At 40.5% G+C, this 24,110-nt stretch overlaps 1 protein-coding gene and 1 long non-coding RNA gene across 2 annotated transcripts in view; one reads left to right on the plus strand and one right to left on the minus strand.

The window, feature by feature from the left end:
• pik3r3b (phosphoinositide-3-kinase, regulatory subunit 3b (gamma)) overlaps positions 1 to 24,110 on the minus strand; it is a 265,999-nt gene that overhangs the window by 101,947 nt on the left and 139,942 nt on the right. The window lies entirely within an intron of this gene.
• On the plus strand, positions 6,599 to 9,276 carry LOC121900780. The gene is made up of 3 exons (XR_006097080.1): positions 6,599 to 6,664; positions 8,503 to 8,632; positions 9,193 to 9,276. It is a non-coding gene; the product is annotated as an uncharacterized LOC121900780 (long non-coding RNA).

A 24,110-nucleotide genomic window follows, 5' to 3' on the forward strand; every position in this document is an offset into this window, starting at 1 on the left:
TAGATGGAACTACAAAAGTGATTGTTTTCATCAGTAATTCCCTTCCCAAAAACAGAGGCCTTGCCCAGTAAAAAATTAGGTATACTGCTGTTGCAAAATAAAAATAAAAAACACACTCGTATTAACTTTCAAGCTTTATACACACACTTTCTCTGGATTTAGTTACAAAACAAGTTTTAATGCGCAATTCCTTGAGAGCTGAGTGTTTGCAGACACCGGTTTTCAATTTAACCAAAGCAATAAAGAAAAGACAGAGAAAGGCAGAGAGACAGACGAGTCCTCACCGTCTTCATTTGATTATTTTGAGATATGACGTTTCTAAATGACATTTACAAAGTATTAACAGGCACCTAATTGACATTGAGGAAAAAAGGGGGAAGTAGAACCCTAATAGGAAAAGTCCCAGTTTGTAACACACACACACATATATATATATATACACACACACACACAAACAGTAGAGTACAGCTGGGTCATGATAATTAACCCTTATAATCAGAACTCGGTGCTTGTGTTATCACTGAGTAATTGCAGACCTCTAATCCTCATTTAGAGTAATTAATCATATGTGAACACAGAGCTGCTGCCAATTATGACACATAATCAGAGCTCGTTTAGCATTCATAAAAACTGAGCCAATCATTTACACTTAGCTTCTTCATCATCATCATCATCATCATCACCACCACCATCATCATGAACAACATTATTCTCCTCATCACCATCGTCGTCATCTCCATCACAGTTTTCCTCATTTTCATCATCTACGAGCACCATCATCATCATCACCATTAGAGCTGCGATGATTAGTTGACTAATTGATTAGTCGATTGACAGAAAATTAATCAGCATCATTATCATCATCACAACTGTGGACGATAGAGTTTGTTGTCTCCATTATCATCATCATCATCATCATCACAACAATCACTACCTCATCAAGTACTGAAGTTGTACTTTGCAAACTTCCTGTGGTGTTTTTGACTCTATTGATGCTGTAAATTAACGTTTTCATGAGATGTTTCCTGTCTTGCTTGTGTCTTCATGAGCATATGAATGTGGAAAAACTTAGAATTAAGACTTAAGGATATTGGCTTTATGAAGAAGACTAATAACAGCGATCACATTTTCAGTCTCTAGAGAGTAGTTCTGTGTAAGGCAGACAACACCAAGCATGTGCAGGAACAGCTTTTATTGTGCTACATTATCACATCCTCTTGACTTTTCACTGTATTTCTTTGATAAATTCACAATGTAGTACGAAGTCAAACAAACTACTGCGCCCAAACTCTTTGTGACAAAGGAACATGTCACCCAGTGCAGCGGTTTGGCTCATTGACGTGTTTTTAATCGTTTTTTGGACAAAAACGGAGGTCTACGGCACAGGGGAATAAGAAATATCAGGTTTTGGATACACACACACAATACTTGTTAGTAGATTGTTGGTTTGGCTCTGCACACGAGAGTTGTTGACAATAAGAAAAATACAGAAAATTACAAAAAAATTCCACAAGTTTCTGCTGATTCGTCTTAGTTTTCTTTGCAGTGCTTCATGGACGTCTCACTGTCTCTCTGCTAAGTTCTGATCAGCTTGGTGTCTCAGTGACTGCAGCTGTTATCTACCATCATACAGCATGCTGCTCTAAGTGGTGTGCCAAAGATTGTGTGTGTGTGTGTATGTGTGAATATAATATCAGATATGGATTATCTCTATAATGAGGCCTGGCCACAGTCGTCGGCTGCCTCATCACTTATTAAACGGCCTCGCTGTGGATCTCTGAGATGAAAGCCGACTACCTCAGAGACTCCGCGGCAGCCGGCTCAGTCAATTCTCAGCCTCGATCAATAGAAAAGTTCTTCAACTTTTGACTCGAGTATTATTCAATAGGAACTATTGACATCGAAGGAGTTAAGAAAGCATGTGGCAAGACAACAGAACAACATTTTTGTCCAGGGAGGAACTCCGGTGCTCGTGTCCTGGGGTGAAGACTGGCCTGTGCTTCACTTTCACATTCCTGTTTTTATTCCTTCACTGCTCTTCCTGAATAATAAATAAATACAGAAATAGTGTGGGCTGCCAGCTACTCTTTACATAAAACATTGATGGTGTCTGTAGATTGAAACTAAAACGTGATCCCGTGAAGCTTTATCGCTGTCCAAAAGGATACAGCTCGTCTTAACCTGGTGAAAAAAAAAAAAAAAGCAGGAGAAACAGAGCTTCCTTTGTGACCCTTTCACCTCCAGTTTTTATTGACAGATAAAAGATGCTGCTTTGCTGAAACTGTGAACACCCACAAACTTTCACTGACATCCAAACGCTTCAGATCTCTGCCAACTTCTCTCCTCTTTAAGCTGCTCTCATTGTTTCGACCTCTGGCAAACATCCGGCAGGGATTTGGACAGACAGGAACACTTTTAAGTGTATTATCAGCTGACCTGGGACAGTATGACGCCCTCAGAGGTTTGGACAAACTGGGTTACTGACTGACGTGAAACAGCTTCTATTGTCAGACACACACAGCGAGTCTTACGCAAGAGAAGACGTGTCTGCCAACCATGACACAAGAGCAGCGTGTATCGGTTTGCTACAACTGGAACAAAGAAAAAAAGTTCACGTCATTGTTCTAACATTCATTTAAGGTCTGATTTCAAGATCCTGGTTCTTGTCTGTAAATGTTTTCTGCAGCTTTAGACTCAAAATATTCCTCCTCAAAGTCTGACGACGGAATATTAACTGAGGCTTTAGAGCTTCAATTGCCAATTAAACCTTTTATGGTCACTTTTAATAAGAATTGTGATAAATTGTCAAACTTATTGAATTAAAATTTACTAAATAAACCAACCAAAATGATTTTTTCCTCTTCGTCTCTGTTGACTGAATATTTTCATCACCTCTGTGAATTAAACAGCAATATGTGACTGTCCTTTGTCACCTAAAATTGGGTAAAATTTTCCGTCAGTTTACCCAGACGACCAGCACCATAACAGGATACATAAAGGAAAACTACAAACTGAATATGAATCAGAGGTTATTTCAGTTCATAAATTATCTCCTTAGGCCAAAATTATCTCTGAGAAAACGAGTTAAATCTTTAAACCGAGTCAAAGAGAATAAATGAGCTCTGTGTTGCCCTGTTTGTCTTTGCGATGGAAACCAGACAGAAACAACAAACAGTTTAGTGCTGCTGTAATTATCTGTCCTGAAAATGAGGTAGGTTCACTGGTTGTAGGAAATGGTAATTATTTCTCCTTCTGTTTTCAAGTTTTTCTACAGAATCATTTTTGCACCTTGCCATGTCTTGAAACTGCTCTGGAACTCGCTCTTGTATAAAACCTTGTATTTCCAAAAAAAATGTTGAAATTTGACTTTTTACCTCCATCAGCATCACTACATTTCTGATATTTCCCAACAGCTTCACGAAACCCTTTCAAAATGCTTCCAGCACTCTTTACGGGCTTAGATTTGATTTGACTCCATGGTGCTGTGAGCATAGTTGTTGCATTTGTGAAAAAAAAACTGTAACAAAAATAAAATCCCACCCTATCAGATGCTGAAATGTGTCTTAACCTTGAATATACAGTTGTGTAATATGATAGAAACTTTGCTTTGTTGTCTGTCTCAGGCACAGATTGTGATGTGTGACATTAAATGACTTCAGCATTTCTATTTCTGCATATGCAAGGATCAGGGTTAGGTTAGGGTTAGGGTTAGGGCTAGGGTTAGGAGTAGCATTGGGGTTAGGGTTAGGGTTAGGGTTAGGAGTAGCATTGGGGTTAGGGTTAGGGTTAGGAGTAGCATTGGGGTCAGGGTTAGGGCTAGGGTTAGGAGTAGCGTTGGGGTTAGGGTCAGGGTTAGGGTTAGGGTTAGGGTTAGGGTTAGGAGTAGCGTTGGGGTTAGGGTTAGGGTTAGGGTTAGGAGTAGCATTGGGGTCAGGGTTAGGGCTAGGGTTAGGAGTAGCGTTGGGGTTAGGGTTAGGGTTAGGGTTAGGAGTAGCGTTGGGATTAGGGTCAGGGTTAGGGTTAGGAGTAGCATTGGGGTTAGGGTTAGGGCTAGGGTTAGGAGTAGCGTTGGGGTTAGGGTTAGGGTTAGGGTTAGGAGTAGCGTTGGGATTAGGGTCAGGGTTAGGGTTAGGAGTAGCATTGGGGTTAGGGTTAGGGTTAGGAGTAGCGTTAGGGTTAGGGTCAGGGTTAGGGTTAGAGTTAGGAGTAGCATTGGGGTTAGGGTCAGGGTTAGGGTTAGGATTAGGGTTAGTGTTAGGGTTAGGAGTAGCATTGGGGTTAGGGTTAGGGTTAGGATTAGGGTTAGGAGTAGCACTGGGGTTAGGGTTAGGGTTAGGATTAGGGTTAGGGTTAGCCCATATTGCACGATTCTGCACCTCACGAGTTAAGTTGAGTGCCAATGCAAGGAACTGTGTGTCCTTTATGTAGCGAGGCAGAACACTAAACCCTAACCCTATGTGTGTGAACTGTGTCTGAATTTAATGCAGGAAACATCAGTTTGCATCTCATCGCAGGCCTGCAGTTAATGCTCACATTTTAATTTATCAAACACAATCTTTGCCTAACTGAGTGAATTAGTTGTTTCCCATTAACTTTACCTTAAAAATAGTGTACAGTATTTGCAATAACTAGTTATAATAGTTGCCATGCATAGATATTGTAGAAAAGGAAAATGTTAAAATGTTTGCATAAGACGTCATCTGGGCTGATGTTATTACTTAACAGCTGTAATGATCTGTTCATAGAAAGCCTTCATAGTGTCTTCTGAAAGAATCCACCCGAGACTTTACCTTTAAACCCAGTTTAAGAGTTGGGTCAGCAATTCTGCAAACTGAAAGCCTTAAGTGACACAAGAACCACAATGAAGCATTCAGCAACCTCCTCGGTCACAGATCAGAGCCATCATACCATATGATGAGGAGCAGAACCTCTGCAATGAAAACACTCTTTGTCTCTCTCTCTCTCACACACACACACAATCCACTCTTTCTATTCGATCCACAGCAGGAACCTTTCCCACTTTTTGACTAATTGAATGAAAAACTGCTTTAGCCCACTGTTTGTCGATTTGTGTGTGTGTGTGTGTGTGTGTATTTATTCCTTCGCAGATGTGTGTCTGTGCATGAGTCACGCGTGTGTGTGTGTGTGTGTGGAATCCCTTTAGGTCAAGCGAGTGGGTCGAGCCAGAATAAAGCTAATGAGATTAGTCAGAAAGTTGGGAATTAAAGTGTGCACAGTGAGCTCGTTGGCGAGCTAATTTAATCAGAGGTCTTTGAATGCAGCGCTGGGCTCGGGACAGATCAGCCGCTCTCAGCCGCTTGATAACAAGTGGCAGAACAATGAGATTGTTGACTGAGGGCCAAGTGAGGGTTCTGATTGGTTGGGAGCCGCTGAAGGAGCGATACACGTGCCGACATCTGTGGCAGCGGAAAATATGATCAGTTTGTCATTGTTTTATTGTCTTAAGGGGCCTCATGAATAAAATAACAGCTTTTGACAATTAAAATGACCTTTATTTACATTTTCCTGACAAGTAAAGTCTTCCTGCTTCAAAAGAGGAAGCATAGGGTTTATTATGGCGCCACAAAACCTCCTAAAGGTGCATTCAGATTGAATATGGTATAAATTTCCTCTGCATGTTTGCTTATGCACCAACCATGTGCAGAGTGATGGCTGTATGGTTTTATCTTGCCAGCATGTAGGTATACACTGTACCTTACATGATCTGTGGGAGGTTTTAGCATCTGTTTTTAATATTTATATCATATGTTTTATGTATTTTATTGTGTGTTTTGTTCAGGTATGTGTGCAATCTGTGTTCCACCATATTGGATGATTCTGCACCTCATGATTTACCTCGATGCCAGCGCAGGAAGTTTGTGTGTCCAGTATTATTAACTGTAACCACAATCTTGTCCTAACCTTAACCAAGTATTTAGTTGCCTTCCTCCAATCATATTTAAATCATAGTTTATTTGCCAGAACCACACTTCCATAACCTCAATCATACCAAAGTTGCTGTGATCAGATATTGTAGAAATCAAGAATTTTTAAACACTTGGCATCGGATGTAATCAGGGGTTTTGTAGAACTGTCTGCCAATTGAGTTAGTTTTCCCAGAATGCAAGACAAATTTCCTTTCAGGGACAATAAAGGTCAAGTTTAAGTTGATTTAGCAAGAGTCTCTCCTTTTATGATATCTCCACATGTTCATGAATTGGACTAAAACTGTGGGATATGCATGAACTTTTCACCCAAGTTGAAATGCTCTCACCTTTTACCTTTTCACCTTTTCACTCCTTTTGGAATCTGTTGGTTTCTTTCAACCATGATCGATTATTTCTGAACCTAAAAGGAGTTTTACTTCCCTAAACCCAACCAAACCTTGAGCATAACGATGTCAGAGGACGGGCACAGATAGAAGAATGGATGAAGTAAAGTTGGATCGAGAGGTTGAGGGACGTAGAGAAGACGGAGTCAGAACAACAGACAAGAAAAAGCAGAAATAAGGCAGTAAAAGCAGAGATGGATGGAGATGCAAATAGTAGAAACGAGGGGAGGCGAAAGAGGAGAAGGAGAGGACATCTGCTGTTAGCTGCAGGGTCTGAGCCCACGCCAGAGATGAGGTCAGAGCAGCCTGCTGGACACAAACACTGACACACAGGTGAGGCTCCTTGTTTCACCGACTACACACATTTTCACTCTAAAAAAAAAAATTCAGATTTTTGAAAAGATTTGATGTTTCCAAGCGTCAGAAAGTTGCTGTTTTTCATCCTGTTAGAGGATGTGAGAGAAACATGGAGACAATTATCAAAAGAAATCTTATTTTCTTTCTCTGTAGTCAAAAACATATTCACACAAATATCAGAAAATAACACTGAATCACACACTGCATCATATTATCATTCTCTCTCTCTCTCACACACGCACGTTATCTCGCTCATTCACAGCAGCTCACTGGCGTTATAACCTGATGAATGATGATTAATGACACGTTATATGCATCTCGTCACATTTCAGCGAGCATTTCCTGCATCTCATCTGTCCATCAACCCTGCCGGGAGCACCTCGAGGTGTCACAAACATCCAGATACATGGAAATATTAAACTAGTTTTAAATCTTCTGCAGCACAGTTCAGGAGAGAAAACATGTCACATGATAATGTGCCTAATAGGCTGTGTACAGACTCACTAATGTAGCCTGTGACTGCCTTCCTCTTTTAAAGGCTAATTTGGTTGTTGATTTGTTTAAAACCTGTTGAAATCATCTGACTTCTCACCTCTGACCTCTCTCTAGCGATGTCAACGTGTTCCCAGATCTCAGCAGTTAAACTGGCGAGTCGAATATTATTATTACTGATAGAAATGCTGAAGAAAACTATGAAAATAAGACCCGAGTTGTAATAAACTAGAATTGTCTTTTAATGGCTGTGATTACAGCTGTGAAAGTGACTGAAATCATTATCACAATTTGAAATTTACTGGATATAAGATATAACAAATGTTCCCAAAATCACATATGAAACAGCAAAATTGAAGTTTGATACAATAAACTGTCATCATCATATAACTCTGTAGAGAGTTAATAATTGATCAATTTAATCATCATCCAGCTTTAGCCTTTTTTATTTTCTTCTACTTTTTCAACTTTTGTCATAAATGGCTTCACATTGTTGTGAATGTTTGCAGTATTTGTAGGATCTGTTTTATCCAAGCGGTAACTACCACAGCTTGAGGCTGAGGTCAGTGTGGAGGTACCATAACGTGTCACTTCAAAAAGTTTATCTCTAAAAATTCACCTGCTGTTTTCTCCATCTCCGAGACTCACTGTTGGACTACTGTCGCAATATTTCACTCAGTTGCTTGATTACAATACCTGCCCTCTTAGCACAATTTAGCTAAAGTAGCTAACGTTAGCCTGAGTGTGCAGCACTCGGTGCTCCCAGTAAGCTAGTGTTAGCTTGTTTTGGCTCTAAATGACCATAAGCAGCAACTCCGTGCTTCAAACTGGCTCCAGTGCACGTCACACCTCGCTACGTCCATCTTTATATACAGTCTATGGTTTAACCTCATATGCTATGAAGATAACCTGAATTACATCACCTGTGTAAGGGAGGGATGTGCGCCAACATACTGCACCTTTCCAGGGTCAGTTACATAAGCAGATGATGATCAGTGTGATTCAATCATTCTTCATGTTGCTACAAAAATGTAGGAGGCCTTGTGATGAAGTGGGAATGTTTTTTTTTTTTTTTTTTTTAAAAAGTAGAAGAAAAAACAATGTCTTGCAAATATTAACTTAGCAAATTCAACTTTCCAGAGCCTTAAAATATAATAAATGTCGCTTTGTGTGAAGCAGAGACAAAAGAAAGAGGTTTTTATTATTCTATCGAGAATACAAAACTCATTATTCTTGATCCCTTGAAGGCACCACAAACAACAGCACATGTGGCTTGATTGTGTGTGTGTGAGTGTGTGTGTGGAGCGACATTACATTTGCAGCCACATGTATGTGTGCCATGAAACCCAGCAGATTACCGTCACCTGTGGTTCCGCTGCCTGAAAGCGCAGCCTGTCAGCCACCAATTACAGCTCCCCGGCTGCCCATAAACCTCCCAGCATGAAAGGAAAGGTGAGATCGTCTCTTTATAGGAACCTGAGGAAGGAAATGACTCTCTCTCTCTCTCTTTCTCTCTCTCTCTCTTTTATCCATCTCAGCTCTTATAATATCAGGCAGATTTCACATCTTTCATATAAAGTGCCCTTGACCTTCAAGCAATATGAGGAGCTTGATAGAGCATCATAATGGGGCTCTAAAACTTTCCGTGTGGTTGAGCAAGCAGAGCACTGCAGGCTAGCAGGGCAGCTCGCTACAGATTAGCTGTTAAAGTGTGTTGCCATAACTCGTCGAGCCCGTAAAACACATGAAACACAGCAGGTCAGACGCTGCAGGCTGCAAATTCAAAAAAAAAAAAAGACTTTTAATCTCTGTAGAGTCTAAAAATGTGAGAAATTATAATGTTAAAGGAGCCGTTTTTATACCCCTTTGCCACAAGTTAACACAGTTCCCTGGGGTCTTAATAAAATGTATCTGACACGCCACAAGGATCAAGCACCACAGCTGCCTTCTCATCCCCGGTTTGACTGCCTGTCCTGCCCCCCTCACCCTCTGCCCCCCCCCCCTTCTGCCAGGTGTGCCGGCTACCCTGGCGACTGTGGAGCCTGCAGAAACATGGCTACCAGAGGAAACATAGCGGTGCAGCAAACACATCAATCACCTCGTGTTACTCGGCCGAGTTTGACCGCGGGATCATTTGTGTTTCCTCAACCAGCGTGGTGATGTCACTGAAGCTCAGCCTGTATGAACCCAAAAATAAACGTTTGCTGTGATTTTAATTGCAATAAATGGATGAAACAGATGCTGAAATAACTACATCATGATGCTGATTTGTAAAAAAGTCTAATTTCATACTTTGTCAGGTCTGTTTGCAAGATGACAAGCAAACAATGTTTAAAATGTTTGTTCAGATTCATCGTAGCTGCTCAAAATACATCATCTAAAGGCATAAATATGTCAGCAATGTTACTGTTTATGCACATAGATATCTATATACTGTGCAGCAGCAGCATGCAGCTGTTATTCAGGTGCCCTGTGGTAAAGATCTGCTGTTGTGTCCCTTCAGAATACATGTTTCTATTTATTTATGTCTGCATTTATTGATAGATTGTTCATTATTTACTAACCCAGGTTATAATTAGAGTGTTTTATAAATTGTAGAAATGATTTAGTAGTGCAAAAGTTACCCAAGTGGAAATTATGTAACTGAATGATAATTTCCGTCTCTTCAGCTTCATGTGACTGAACTGAAATTACGATAAACAATTAAAGTGTTTCTTGCTGAAAGACAACAGACTCTCCTCCTCCCCCGACTAGAATTTTATCCACGATAGGTTAAAGGGAGAAATAACAGATCATGAAAAGAAAAAAAGTTATTCATGGTTCAAACAACCTTTGTTTTTTTTTATGGTGAAATAAACACAAAATTTCAGAGAAATACACTCGAGTCGAATCAGTTATTTCTTTGTCCAATCTGGTATAAAACCGTGGCGATGCTGCAATGAGGTATCAGAGCGGTCCGATCAGCTGCCGCGTCCAATCAATTAAAGATTTCCAATAAAGCGGTGTGTCTGCCCGCTAAAAGACTTCCAAGAAGTCTGGTCCCTGCGTATCAACTCTCAAGCCGTCCTCGGGGACCTCCGCTCGCTCCTCAGAGCAGAAATAAGCACATCAGAACAACCTTCATGACGGTGGAGCGGGACAATATCCGGATCAAGCGAGGAAATCAACCAGTACTCCTACGCTCTAGGGGTGTGCCCGAATACAAATACATTATTCAGCAAAGCACAAATAGTGGGTTTTATATGAATATTTGTTTCACACAAATATTTTAAAAATTATTTGTTTTTTGGGAAGAAAAAAAAACATGTAAAATACCAGTTTGCAGGTCGGTTACAAGAGACTCTCCATAACCTGTTGTTCCCCTTCTCCTTTCCACAAAATTAGGTTGTAAAAAATAGGCATATAGGCAAAACAAATACAAATACAAATAATTTTGCTGCCTCAACAAATACAGATACAAATACAAATACTGGGCTCTCTGCACATCCCTACTATACTCTTTGCCCCAGGAGTTCTGTTTGTGAACTAGTCTGTAGTAATTTGATTAAATACAACTTTGTCTAGGAATACTGCCCCTGTGAGCTCACTGTAAACTGAAATAATAAGGTTATTAAAAATAGATTTTGACACCGGACTCCTCTTCAAGACAGGCCACAAGATTATGGAGAAGGAGGAGACGCCTCAGTCGATTCTGTGGAAACTCTTTAACAAATCTGTAATAATCCTTGTTAGCAAAAGCTTTAACCCTTTGCCCAATTGGCCACCAACCTGCCACCGCACAAAACAGGAAACAGACAAAGTTACAACATTTAGCTGCCAAAGAGCAAGATATTTTTCTCAGGAGTTGGTGGAGACCAAACCAGAGCTAAAACAAGAGTGAATATTGAAAAAAAGACTCATCAGGTGCCCAGAAACATGTTGACATGATGCCTTCAATGTTGCTCCATGTCTGCTAGATGTGTAAATAGGCCACTGGTTGCTAACACATTCACTATAACATCTTTATACGGTTGCTGTGCCCTCAGGCATCCAAACAATTCATTCAGCTGTGAAATATGTCAGCTAAAATAATCATATGCATTGATAACAGATGATGTAAACAGATTTATTTTAACAGGGATGAGTTTCTGCAGCGGGCCGTAGAGGATGCTCAGGGGATGAATATGAAGGGAGAGAAAATAAAAAGAAGACCTTACAAACGTCTACTTGTCCCTCGATGCTCCTCCAACAGTTTATTCCTAAACTTAGCATAAACAATTCGTCACCCAGGTTAGCTAACAGAGGCCCTAATTCACATCATCTGGAGTCGTGAAACCCCCGAGGCTGAATTCACAAAGCTTTCCAAGGCTGAGAGCTGCACCGAACCGGCCAATTTAGAAGTAAAATTCAACAAATAAAAAGGCAGGATGAAGTGTTTTGTGCATACTGATCAGCCCACTCTGTGGCCAGCTGTTCCCAGAGCTGCCCAGAGGTAAAGAAAACCGACTCATTAGTAATTCACATCGGGCTGAGTCAGGAGGAGAAAACAGTAGGTCTGATTTTAAAAACAGAATTATTTTGTGCTGGAAAACAACAGATCCCCAGTGGAAGGTGGAGGAAGACAGAAGCAGCATCGTTCAAGCTGTCAGGAGGATAAAAAAAAAACAGACAGACGGACAAAATATGAAATGACAACGTGAAGAATTAAAGATTTAGGAACAATTAAGAGGTGTGCAGGTAACGTCCTGCACTGATATTTGCAGAAACAGACCAACAAATGGACGTCATGAAACACACACATACGTCTGTTTTTATCAATACAACATCTTTTTCTAAAATTTCCAGTGTTTCCGTGGTTTGCACATGTTAGAATAAAACTAAATCTCTGTCTCTGTCTACAAGCCATCAAATGCTGTGTTAAGACATTATTTTCCTGCCATAAAACCAAAGAAAGTCCAACCTGTTGACACCATGGATGATTAAAGATGGTTCCCTGTTTATTCCAGTGAAGCCACAATTGATGTCTTGTCACAAAAACATACTTTGGCTCATTTAAATGTTTCTAAAGACGGCGGTCTTGCTGTTATGGGCACCTGAGTAAGAAGTAGGACCAATGTTTTCAGTGTATATGTTGATAATACATGGCTGGTTTTAAATGTTTTTTATTTTAAATGGCAAACATATGCATAAGTGTTAAACTGAGCATGTTTTTGTTGTGGACCTGGAGCAGAGGTGCAGTTCAGTTCAGATGACGTATATATATGTGGAGGAGAGCTGGATGGAGGCTTTAACCCGACGGTGGACTTTGCTGCAGGAAACCGCCGTTCGTTTCCTGTTTCCGACCGCGAGTCGGGACAGTTTTTAAAAAAAAAATGTAACTACGATCGTCCCCAAACCGTAACCATGTGGTTATTATTGCAGGCATGACAGCGAAGGTGGCTTAACTTTAAGGAAGTAGTAACTTTAACCCAACGCCACATGTTTCTTTAACCTTAATGTTGCGGTGTTTACTGTTGCCACGACGACAAAGGTTGCAGGAGGAAGTTTGAGGAAGTATAAACGTTTCAAGTGGTCATTTTATCCCGAGCCATGATATTTCCTTCAACCTAACCGAGTGGTTTTTTTGTGCCTAAACCGAAACAGACTTTAACCACAGCGTTGTCACATCATAAAACATCATTATTGCTCAACAGTGATGGTTTTTTTTAAAGCACAGACAAATGTTGTCCTGCAGATTACTGCTGATAGGGACGACAGATTAGAAAACGCTACCATGTGTCGTTCTGGTTGTTTAGGACTTGTTATGTACAATACATGGCCATTTTTTTGCAGGTGTTTGTTTTTGTACGTGTCTCTCGGTTGCTCGTGTTTCGGAGGCCGATCTCATCGTTAGGTCGGTGTTATTACAGGGGTCTTGAATCATTTTTTTTTTGAGTATCCTTTGTAGGGTTGACTGGCACTAAAACAGAAACTAAAAATAAAATCTCTGTCAGACTTTGACTCTCTGAGCGGCACACAAACACGATGCTCTGACTGCCTCTGGCCCCTTCAGGTGATGTCAGAGGAGAAAAGAAAAGAAAAAGGGGCTGAACAAAGAGACGGAAAGAAAGAGAGAGAGAGAGAGAGAGAGAGGTGATGGCAGACGGAGACATAGACAGGAAGCGGCACATTGGTATTCACGCTGCGTCGTTTCAGCTCACCCATCCATCCCTGCCTCATATTCTTTACATCACATTTGCCCTTCAGCGCGGCAAATGTCTCTCACACAGCTGGTGGAAACTACACGTGTGCTCTCGGGGCAGAGCCGGACAGTCGATCACACGCACGGACGGCGTGTGAGCGTGCATCTCGCATCGCCGTCCCGCAAAAACAAGCTTTTTTTAATTGCTACATGGGTGAATCAGATGTTTCATTTTCATTTTATCACCTAGTTATGTGCATCATTATAACTTTGGGTCATAAGTTCAATACATTACTGACGGCCTGCATGAGAGCAAAATAAATCATTTACTATAAACTGCCGAGTGATATAATTACTGCTCATTTCTTGGAAGTTTTAGCAGCATTTCCATATTATTATGATTCTCTGACTGTATCAGATTCTCCACTCAGTAGTAGATTGTCTCATCCTTTAACTAAGCAACACGATACCAAGAAGTCTGTAGGGTTCAGACGTGATGCAATACGAGCAGCACTCCGTTTTAATGAGGACGCATCCCGAGACGAGCTCTCTGAAATGTCGGTATTGAACAGAAAAGTGGATGCAAACTTGATTCTGTTTAATTTATAAGTAACAGAAGAGGGAAGAGCAGCGCGGTCAGTCAGTCATGTGTAGACTGTAGGAGGAACAGGAAGGGAAACCAACAGCGGTAAAAGTGCTGTTAATACTACTGTTTTCACGTGTATGTATGATATAAATGTGCTGAATTATGTTGAAAAGTAAAAGATTTTTAGACCTTTAAGTTAACTGACTGTTGTTTCAAAAGCATTTTAATGACTGTTGCAGTTTGAAGAAGATCCAAACTAAACATTAAAAAATATAATTAAAAGGCTGTTGAAGCTTGAAAAAAGTTTTAACCGTTTAATAGACGTCTATATGTGTTTTCACCATAGACTGTATATAAAGATGGACGTCATGACAGCTCCCAGGAAGTGAAGCCAAAACATCTGGATTGCCCCCTGGTGGCCGACTGCAGTATAGGTCATAAGCCCCGCCCCCTCCATGTTAGTGGATGGAAACTAAACTTTCTGTCATTTCAGGTAGTTCTTATCATGCTGATGTTTGTGTTCAAGTTTTTCTTGTAAGTTTGTTTTTAATTAGCAGTGACAGCCGCTCTCAAACCTCCGTCAGGTAGTGACTCTACAGCACAGACTCTGGCTCCAAATGATGTCACACAAGCAAGATGGCAGCTACCGGAAAGGAGATACTTTGGCTTCACTTTAGCATATAGCGGTAGGAAGTGGCGACGCGTCGTCCATATTTATACACAGTCTATGGTTACGACACAGGAAAAAGGCATTTCCGGCAATCGGCCAGGCTAAAAACAAGGCTTAACCAGTCATTTGCAGGCCACATTTTGGTCTTTCTCATGGCTCAAAAACTGACATACATAGAAAAGTTTGGTCTCATCTTGAATCGGGAGCATCTGCAGATTAATTCCAGACCTGATATGTTATGAATCACTAAAGTTAAGCTCAATACTAGATGGATAAATCCCTGTATTTGTTATCTTCGCTGTTATTTTGACTGTAAGGGGAGCCAGGAGGGACAACTGAGTGAGATTCAGCTCTTCTTTGTTTGAGTCTATGGTTTTCACCAGCAAATAACCAAACCAATGACTGAATGTTTTCTACTTGTTTCCAGGGAAAATCATAAAGTGACATAATATTAATATTAATGGATTTCCAATATTGACATCAATCAGGATACAAAATTACATTCGGAGTAATCAAATTGATGTCTAATGCATTCAACGTGCAGATCATCATCAGACAAAAGTCTTCAAACGTGTAAAACATGTCAGTAGTTTATTTCTGTAACTTAATATAACAAGTTCCCCCAGAAATATTAAATCAATTTCAGGTTGTTCAGTTTATTCATTTTTTTTTATTTCAACACTCTGTCTTTTGTCTTCAATGATTATTTATTTATATTTATAGTCATCAGCTTCGGCCCACATGTTCAAGAACTGAAAACGCTTAAAAGTTAGAATTTCTAACAGGAGTCTAAAATCTGGGATTCAGTCATTTTTGTAAACTTATTCCCAGAGGTTTTTGAAATATATGCAATGTGTTTGAACAATATCGTTGATGGTTTGCACATATATGATGCATGAATGTTGAAATATGATCCTTTTGGCTTCTTGGCTTCTACCTGCACACATTTCCTTTTGTTTTATCCTGTTATTTATGACTTTAATATCTTGTCTCATAATTAATATTGTGCAAATGACAACACAATATGATGACATAACGATGATACGATACCACATAAAAGTCAATGAACCAATGTGACATTTTTAATGTTGTATTAAGAGAGTTCAAATATTTGAAAATGGGCTTGAAACAAATGCAGGTTGCTATGAATCTGACTAATTTAAGCTTTTTACCACCAACCACCCTTGTGCAGGACGCAAGAAACTTTCAAGGACTAACATGAAGAGTTACCTGAATCTATAAATATGATCTAAAGTGCTTCAGATACTGTTTTGGAAGATCTACAACACGACATGCAGTTAGAAGACAGCGGAAGAAGAGAGATGGAGAGAGTTAAGGATGGAGGGAGAGAAGGGAAGTACACGACAGGAAGTGTAGATTCTGCGACCTTATGATCCTTAAAATTACATATAAAGGGATATACATGCGAGCCAGGGGCTGTTTGATGTTAATTCAAGCTTTACATGAGCACATTACAACAGAATTTGGACATTAACCAGGGGAGAGAGAGCTTCTTCCCAGAATACATCATAAAACAACTCAACCAGAGAGCCGTGTGCGGGATGATGGGCATTATAAGATAATCTTCTAATAGAGACTGAGCTGAGGGATAAGGCTGTGCGAGGCTGAGGGATGGCGCTGTGTCGTGAGGAAAAAAGGACAACACGGCCGAATGTTAACCTTTTAAATGCGGCACTTGTGTTACCCTGGTTAAACTTCTTGGCTATGTTAAGAAACACTTGACTCATGGGTTTAGCAATGAGCTAAATATGCTAGGCTGAAGAAGAATCATGTATTTTTGCTTTGAGACGTCGTAAGTGACGTCCCTGACACATGTAGTCCCTTAATGTGAAGAATCACAGCCTTTGCTACCTGGTTAGCCTGCCTGCTAGCTTCAGTAGCCTTGCCTTTATTAGCTAAGTGTATTTCTAGATCCACAGAGAGTCAGGAGGAAACACTTATCCAAATTAAGCTAACGATGCTAATTAACAAAACCAAGTGAGTTAAAGCACGATGACATTCCACGCGGAGGGAATCCTGAATTGTTGGATTCAAAAAATTTGTATTTAAAGATGAATTTATAGTGGTTATAATCAATATTTTTCATAATAATGTATGACAGTCCTTCATGACAGACTTTGACTCGACTTTACGGAGCTTTATAGTGAGTTTCAGCTCATTGTTTATCTGTCCCGCTGCAATTTTACTGTTTTGGTTCACTCTCAGGGCTCTCATAGTGTCAGTTTGGGCTGCAGCAGGCAGTTGTCGTCAGAGAAAAAGCTGTAAAAAGCCACTGTACACTACCTGCTCAGCACCAAACAGCAAACAGACAGTTAGCTGAAGACTAGCTGTTGAACATAGTGGAGCATTTAGCGGCTAAAGAGCCAGATATTTCCCTCAGGAGGTGGTGGAGACCAAAAACAGAGCTAAAAGAGAGTGAATATTGGACTTATATTCACCAGGTGGACAGAAACACGACTCTAAATGAATGATAATGTTGCTACGTAACTGCTGGATGTGGAAATAAGCAGCTGTTTGCTAACAAGTTCAACATATCAGCTTGTGTAATGTCAGTGTTGTGTTCACTACTTGATTCTGCTGAAAACTAGTGGACGAACCAGCACTGACACAAGAAGGAAAGCAGTAAACTACAGCGTTAAGACTTTATGTAGCTGAGTTCCAATCTCATAAAAATACAGAGTGTAATGGTACTGGTGCGTGTAATATTGTGTCTGTAAATCTGCATGCTAACACTGGATGAGAGTAGCTTGGAGGAAGTGATGTTATTGACCTCATTAAGAACAATATCAGAAGGTTCTGTTACATATCGGGGAGCTTCCACAATTTCATCACCCTTTGGCCCTGACTCTCTGTGTGTGTGTGTGTGTGTGTGTTTGTGTGAGTGTGTGTGTGTGTGTGTGTGTGTGGGTGTGTGGGTGTGTGTGTGTGTGGGTGTGTGTGTGTGTGGGTGGGTGGATGACCCTCACCTCTCAACCTCCTGTTGGGACTGACCGGGCCACATGTCTCTCTGTATCCAGCTAACGAAGTCATTTCAAAGGCCATTACCTTCATCTCACGCTGTACTATGACCCCTGACCTCATGATACGGTGAAAGACAGAGAAAAAGCTACGTGTGGAGATCGGATTTCAAAGATCCGAAATCTGGAAAACATAAAACCGGAAAAACATAAAATCTAAAATCAGTTTTATGGGTGTTCTTTTTTTTTTCTGTGAAAATCAGTAATAAATAAAAGCAATGAGCTCACTCAGTTTTGTTTTTGTTGGCCAACGGTTTAATTTCAGTTCAAGCTGAGTTACTTCTGTGGTTTGTTGGGATCCCGAAGAGCAGTTTTTCTGTTGAGAAATTGACTCATTTACCTTATGAACTGAGACATGAAGTCCTTTGTTCCATTTGAACTGTGGACTGGACTTTGAGCACATTCTTGTCTAATGCACTGGGGTGAAACCAGATTTGTTTTGTGTTCTGTGTTTTGATGGTTACTGGCGCCTTTGAGTGTCTGCTGGTCATTGGACTCTATATTTGTATGTTATATTTATATAGTGTATATTTCTAAGGGTTAGGTAAGAGGTAACATGGATCCTTTATAGAGTTAACTGGGAAAAAATGAATCTTTATTTAATGAGGTCACATCACCGGAGTTACCACCCGAAACCAGCCAGCGGGTGTGCAGTCGACTCAGGAGATGGACGACTCCAAAGCTGATGGGTGGTCCTGTGGATTATCCGGATCTGTAGAACAAGTGAGCTACAAATTACGGACATTTTCTGGCATGTCGCCAGGGCTTTGGCGAGCTAAGTGGTGGACGCTCCGGAGACGGTCTGGACTTCTCCTGCTAATGAGTGGATGCACCACATTAACCAGGAGAAGTTATTCCCGGAGTGGCTGCTGGGACGTCAGGGTAGGTGTGTGTCTGAAACAGGTTTCTCAATCTGTAATATGATAAGACGCCTTGGCAGGTTGGCGAAAGAGAAACTGGGACACCCTTGAATTCAATATGGCTCTGTCGAGTTGATTGTGCAGTAGATCAGACCTACATCAGGGAGTTGTTGTTCGTCAGTCGTAGGTGGAAGATTAATATGTGGTCTCGTACACGGTAATCAATCATCTCCCTGCCGTCGAAGCTTCTCTGCCCGGAACTCTTTCACAGACTTTTCATGAAAAGGAACTAAAGTAAAAAAAAAGAGAGAATAGAAGGGATGGATGGTGTGAAGTGTGTGTGAGTGTGTGTTATTAGCTGGTACACTGAGCCATGTAATTGTGTGCAGCTGAGGGAACACAAGCTGAACAAAGACCCACAAACATGCCAAATACTAATAAACACACACGCTAAAAGCTGAGCACTCGCTTGACCTTAATCACATTATACAACCATGATGCCCCACACATATTCACACATGTAAAAGTATGTGTGTGTGTGTGCGTGTGTTTGCCCCGATGATGACCCTGTACAGCGGGATTACGTTGGATGCTAAGCTGGCACTTTCCTCCCAATGGGATAGCGTCAGGACATGACTTAGCTATGAACCCTTCACACACACACACACACACACACGCATACATATACCATATATAAATATAACCACACACACATGTAATATTCATATATCAGACTCACATGCATACACACTTGTCATCCTAATCTCACACATACAAACATGCCTTCACACGCTCCTTGGTGTTCTGACCTTGGCAGAGTGTAAGTGTGTGTGTGTGTGTGTGTGTGTGTGTGTGAGATATCAGTTTAGGACAAGGGCCAGGTTATTCACACATTACCAGCTGAGTGGCTCCAGATTTTCTACTTTGATTTCTTTCTTTCGTTTTTTTTTCTTTCTTTATTAAAATGCTAGTCAGCAAATAAGCAACTGGAAATTTATAATGTTTTTATGAGCCTTATGAAAGGAATTGTTCAACGTTTCGGGAAATGTGCTTACTCGCTCTATTTCTGAGCTTTTCATGTCTGTGTGTGAAGTAAGCTGGAGTCAGGATGAGGTTAGCCTAGCTTAGCATAAAGACTAGAAGCAGGGGGAAACTGTTAGCTCTGTCATAAGTGAATAATATGTCCACTGAAGGGCTGCAACTGAAGATGATTTTTATTATATTACTATATTATGTGTTAATCTTCAAATTTGTTGATTAATTGATTGATTATTTGGTCTTTAAAATGTCAGAAAACACCATAAAATATCCATCACAAGTTCTCAAATGTCTTCTTTTTTCTGACCAACAGTTCAAAATGCAAATATATTCAGGCTGCTTTCATAAAAGACGAAGAAAAACATAAAATATTGACATTTGAGAAGCTGTAACCATGAATCATCATCATTTTCACCCAAAAAATGTGTCATATATGATTGTTGGTAATTAATTTTATGTGAATGGACAATTTTACTCAGCTCTACTTAAAAACTAACATTTTTTTTTGTTGAACTTGTACAGTTGGGAGTTTCATGTTGGAACCGCTTCTTGATGAACAACAACTAGGCGCAAAACTTTCCAGAGTGTTTTTTTTTTGTCACAGGATGTTGTCACACATCTTTACAGAGACCAGAATTAAAACCTGAGCTCACTGACCTTATCCGGCAACTTACACAACAGCCGGAGATGTTGCACGGAAGTACTGAGTTATAATTTTTATAATTTCTGGTTATGCGTGGGTTAAACAAACAGGATACAACATGTTAACAACTTTCACTTTGGACAGAGTGAGGCTAGCTCTTTAAATCGCCTTTTATTCTAAGCTACTAAGATCACTGCCAAAACTACATAAATAAGATCAGTTTTCATTAATTAGAAGTATCTTTACACAGTTGAGAGAATCTGAATAGAGGCTTATAATGATGTGAACAAAGAGGAAGGCAGCCACAACACTACCCAGCACTATGATGAAGTCTCCAAACAGTAGATTTCACCACCAAACCCTCCTCGGCTACATTACCAGCCAAATAAATGGCCCGAGAGAGAGAACCACTGTGTGTGTGTGTGTGTGTGTGTGTGTGTGTGTGTGTGTAGAGAGCATCAGTGTGTGTAAGTGGGTTAGTGTATGTCGTATTCTTGCCAAGCTGTGGGCACGGTTTGCGTGCCTGGGAAGGAAAACAGCTCATAACAAAAGCACAGAGAGAGGGCCAGAATGTGAATGGGTGTGTTTGGGAGTTTACAATCCCCCCCCCACACCCCCTCCAACCTTTTTTATTTTTTTTTTCACTGATTCCAGTGAGCTGGCTGACAGATTGGCTGGACAAGACGGAGGCTTCACATGCAAGTGATGTGCACACAGAGGGCTGAGCACACGTGCAAACACACTCACACACACATATAATGTGCAGAGATGCTGAGCTGGAGCACTCAGATGGAGTAGAACCGGTCGTATATTCAGACTCCATTTAGAGAAGGCAGCTCTCCTGCGAGGTCAACGGGTGTGTACACACACACACACACACACACACACACACACACACACACACAGTCACAAACCTCTGGTAAGGGGTTAACATACCGCCAACAGGCACTGTGGCAACCCTTGACCTCTACTAATGCTGTCTGGAGGGGACGCAGGGGAGGTAATGGGTGAGAAAAATGCTCACACATGAACCTGACCTCCCTGTTTCATTCCTGGCTCTCTCTGCCTCCCTCTCTCTCTCTCTCTCTCTCTCTCTCTCTGTCTCTCTGTGTCTTTCTCCTTCTGCATTCATCAAACAAAAGGAAGCTCATTCAGACATACTGTCACCCTACCCTGCAACTGAGACAGCAACGAGGGGCTGGACACAAAACCCTGAAGCGTTAAATGACTGAACATCTCATTGTTGCCAGGTACTGAAAACCATGTGTAATATACCGTATTTCAGGGCTACTTCTGTTGAAGTGGTCTTCATGAGTCCACTAGATTCTGAGGACCTGAGACTCAACCCCAGACCTGAGTCTAGGTAGGTAGAGTCTTGCTTTACCTCCACTGGTTACAGGACTGTCTGGCAATATTACTAATACCTGAGTGAATGCAAATGGATCTGAGGGCGCTCACAATCATCACAGCGGGAGTAAATATTTAAGGAAATCAGTCACTTATATAAAAAAAAAAATCATGCTATGAAGTAGGCCTTCTCAGCCAGCCAGTATGTACAGACAATGATCACTGGATTACTTTGATACTGAAGAAAACTTTATGATTCTCAGGCGAGTTCTGGAGCCGCAGGGCAGATCTTTTTCTCTGGTTTCTAAGAGGATTCATGGTTTTTTATTCATGACGGAGATAATAATATCCTCTGAATGTGTAAGTCACACAGAATCTAAAAATATGTTTATCATGTATATGTATTCAGATATTCACTGAGTTTGTATGATTCTGAGAAAGACTTTTGATGCAAATTGCAACAATTGGGTGCTAAGAGTTTTAAGCTTCGTGTCACAGCCACTGCTGCATCTCCGACCGCTGACTGTGTCGATAAGCAGTAAAATCAGCAGCCAAACTACAATAACTAGCTCCCTGTTGTTTTGTAGAACATTGGCATGCAGCTGTGTCTTTCATCTTAGGTATCTTTGCCTCACTTCTCTCCCCCCTTCAACTCCCTCATGCCCCCCCGGGGAGATACACCTGACAGTTTGAAAACCTCTGATCTAAGCAAATAGGCTGCAGGTAAAGCTTTTTTTTTTGTAGCACCGACTGTACCGAATAAAACAAAACTTGAGGATAATTGTACTCAACGAAACAGTTTGACACTTAAAAAAAAAACAACAAAAGAAAGCTGTGAGATACCATCACAAAAAGTTTAGATTTTTCAGTCATACATTATTAATATAGTTAATATACGATGAAGCTCGATACTGTTTGACTGTTACGGGAATAAGAGAAACTATGAAATGTCAAAGTCATCAGTGTCTAAGGGCAACCTAGCAGCCAGTGTTTTCTCCAGTGTTGTCAGGATACTCTACAGAATGTCAACTTCCCAGAAAAGCAGCAATTTTAACACATTTTCTCCCCGGATTGACACATCTTGGTTACTGACATCTTCTGTCTGCATGATGCTCCCTCTGTGTGTGCTGCTAAAGGTGTCGATGGATGTGTATGTGTCAAATAAAGTCAAAGAAAGGGCCAAATTATACAAATCATTGCACACCTGCAACACTGGTGCACACAATTACATTCACACCAGTACCCTGTTATGAATGTAATTTATATGTTGTCATGTGACACACACATATACGCCGAGGTAACAGGTTTTACGTTAAGCTGAGTTCTCATCATGTTACGTGGTTTTGATTTCATGCGAGTATGGGAGGCATCATGAAAACAATCGTTTTCTTTTCAGACATTCCTATCATCTTCAGTAATAAAACACAAAATTATTGGACTGTTTCAGTGTCTGTCCTCTAGTCTAGTAAGGTTGCAACAAACAGATTCTGAAGTAACCCACAGATAATCCCCGTCCAGACAAAACCCTGATGCTCGAGACTCATGATGTGACTACATGTACGAATAAGACAAAGATCCCAAGAGAATAAAAGATGGCGAGCAGTGTACATGCGTTACAGCAGTACAATTTCCCACATCATCCCCATGATTACAAAGCACTGAGATGGTTCTGAGGCTTTATTCAGACACCCTACTGTGAGAGAGTGAGAGGGTTGTGTAAGAGATGTTACAAAAGACACACTTTAAAGACAGCACAAAACAGCTCCCTCTGGTCCTTTTGTTACTGTGATGTAAGCTTTTCTGCCAATACACACACACACACACACACACACACATACACACATACCTACAAAAAAACACACAAGTAATCACACACATATGTGCACACTCAACATATTCCCAGTTTTTTTTTTCATCTCTTGGCGTGATTTGACATGTAGTTTAAGGAATTAATTTGACAAATATTTGTCTAAATATGCATTTTCCATTCCATACTGTGCAACTCTTCAAGGGAAAAAGACACAAAATATTATAATAATTGCTTATTTGGAGCGGACTCCTAATACAATGACATATCCAATCGAGCATTGATCAATGAGAGAGCAAAAGCGGGACAAAATGTGGGTGTGTGTACTTCCCATCAGGCTACATTTTTTAACAGTTGCATCTTACAAATATTTGATATCAAGAGAAATCACCAAGCTCCAGTGGCCGCCCAACCCCGACCCCTGATATATCCATCCAATCTCTCCACCCTGCAGGACACAGGTTTGTTCTATGAATTATTGATCCTAATTCCACCTCGTCCTCCAGACATCACCCCCATCCTTTTAAGCGACACCCACAAAAAATGAAAATCGAACTAATGAAACTGGATTCTAAGCCAGTGGTAGGTGGATGATTTATTGTGGTTGTGTTGAATTTCTTGAAATTCAAAAGATGATGAAGTCTCACAAGTTAGTTTTACTTCTTCTGATTTCTTTCAAGTTGTAATTTTGAGAATAATTGTTCCATTAAATATTTGTGGATTAAATGGAAATATGTTTTGGAACACTGAAAAGGTTGATTGGTTTATCATAGCTACAATT

The sequence above is a fragment of the Thunnus maccoyii genome, chromosome 7 (assembly GCF_910596095.1).
Source record: "Thunnus maccoyii chromosome 7, fThuMac1.1, whole genome shotgun sequence".
Lineage (NCBI taxonomy): Eukaryota > Metazoa > Chordata > Actinopteri > Scombriformes > Scombridae > Thunnus > Thunnus maccoyii.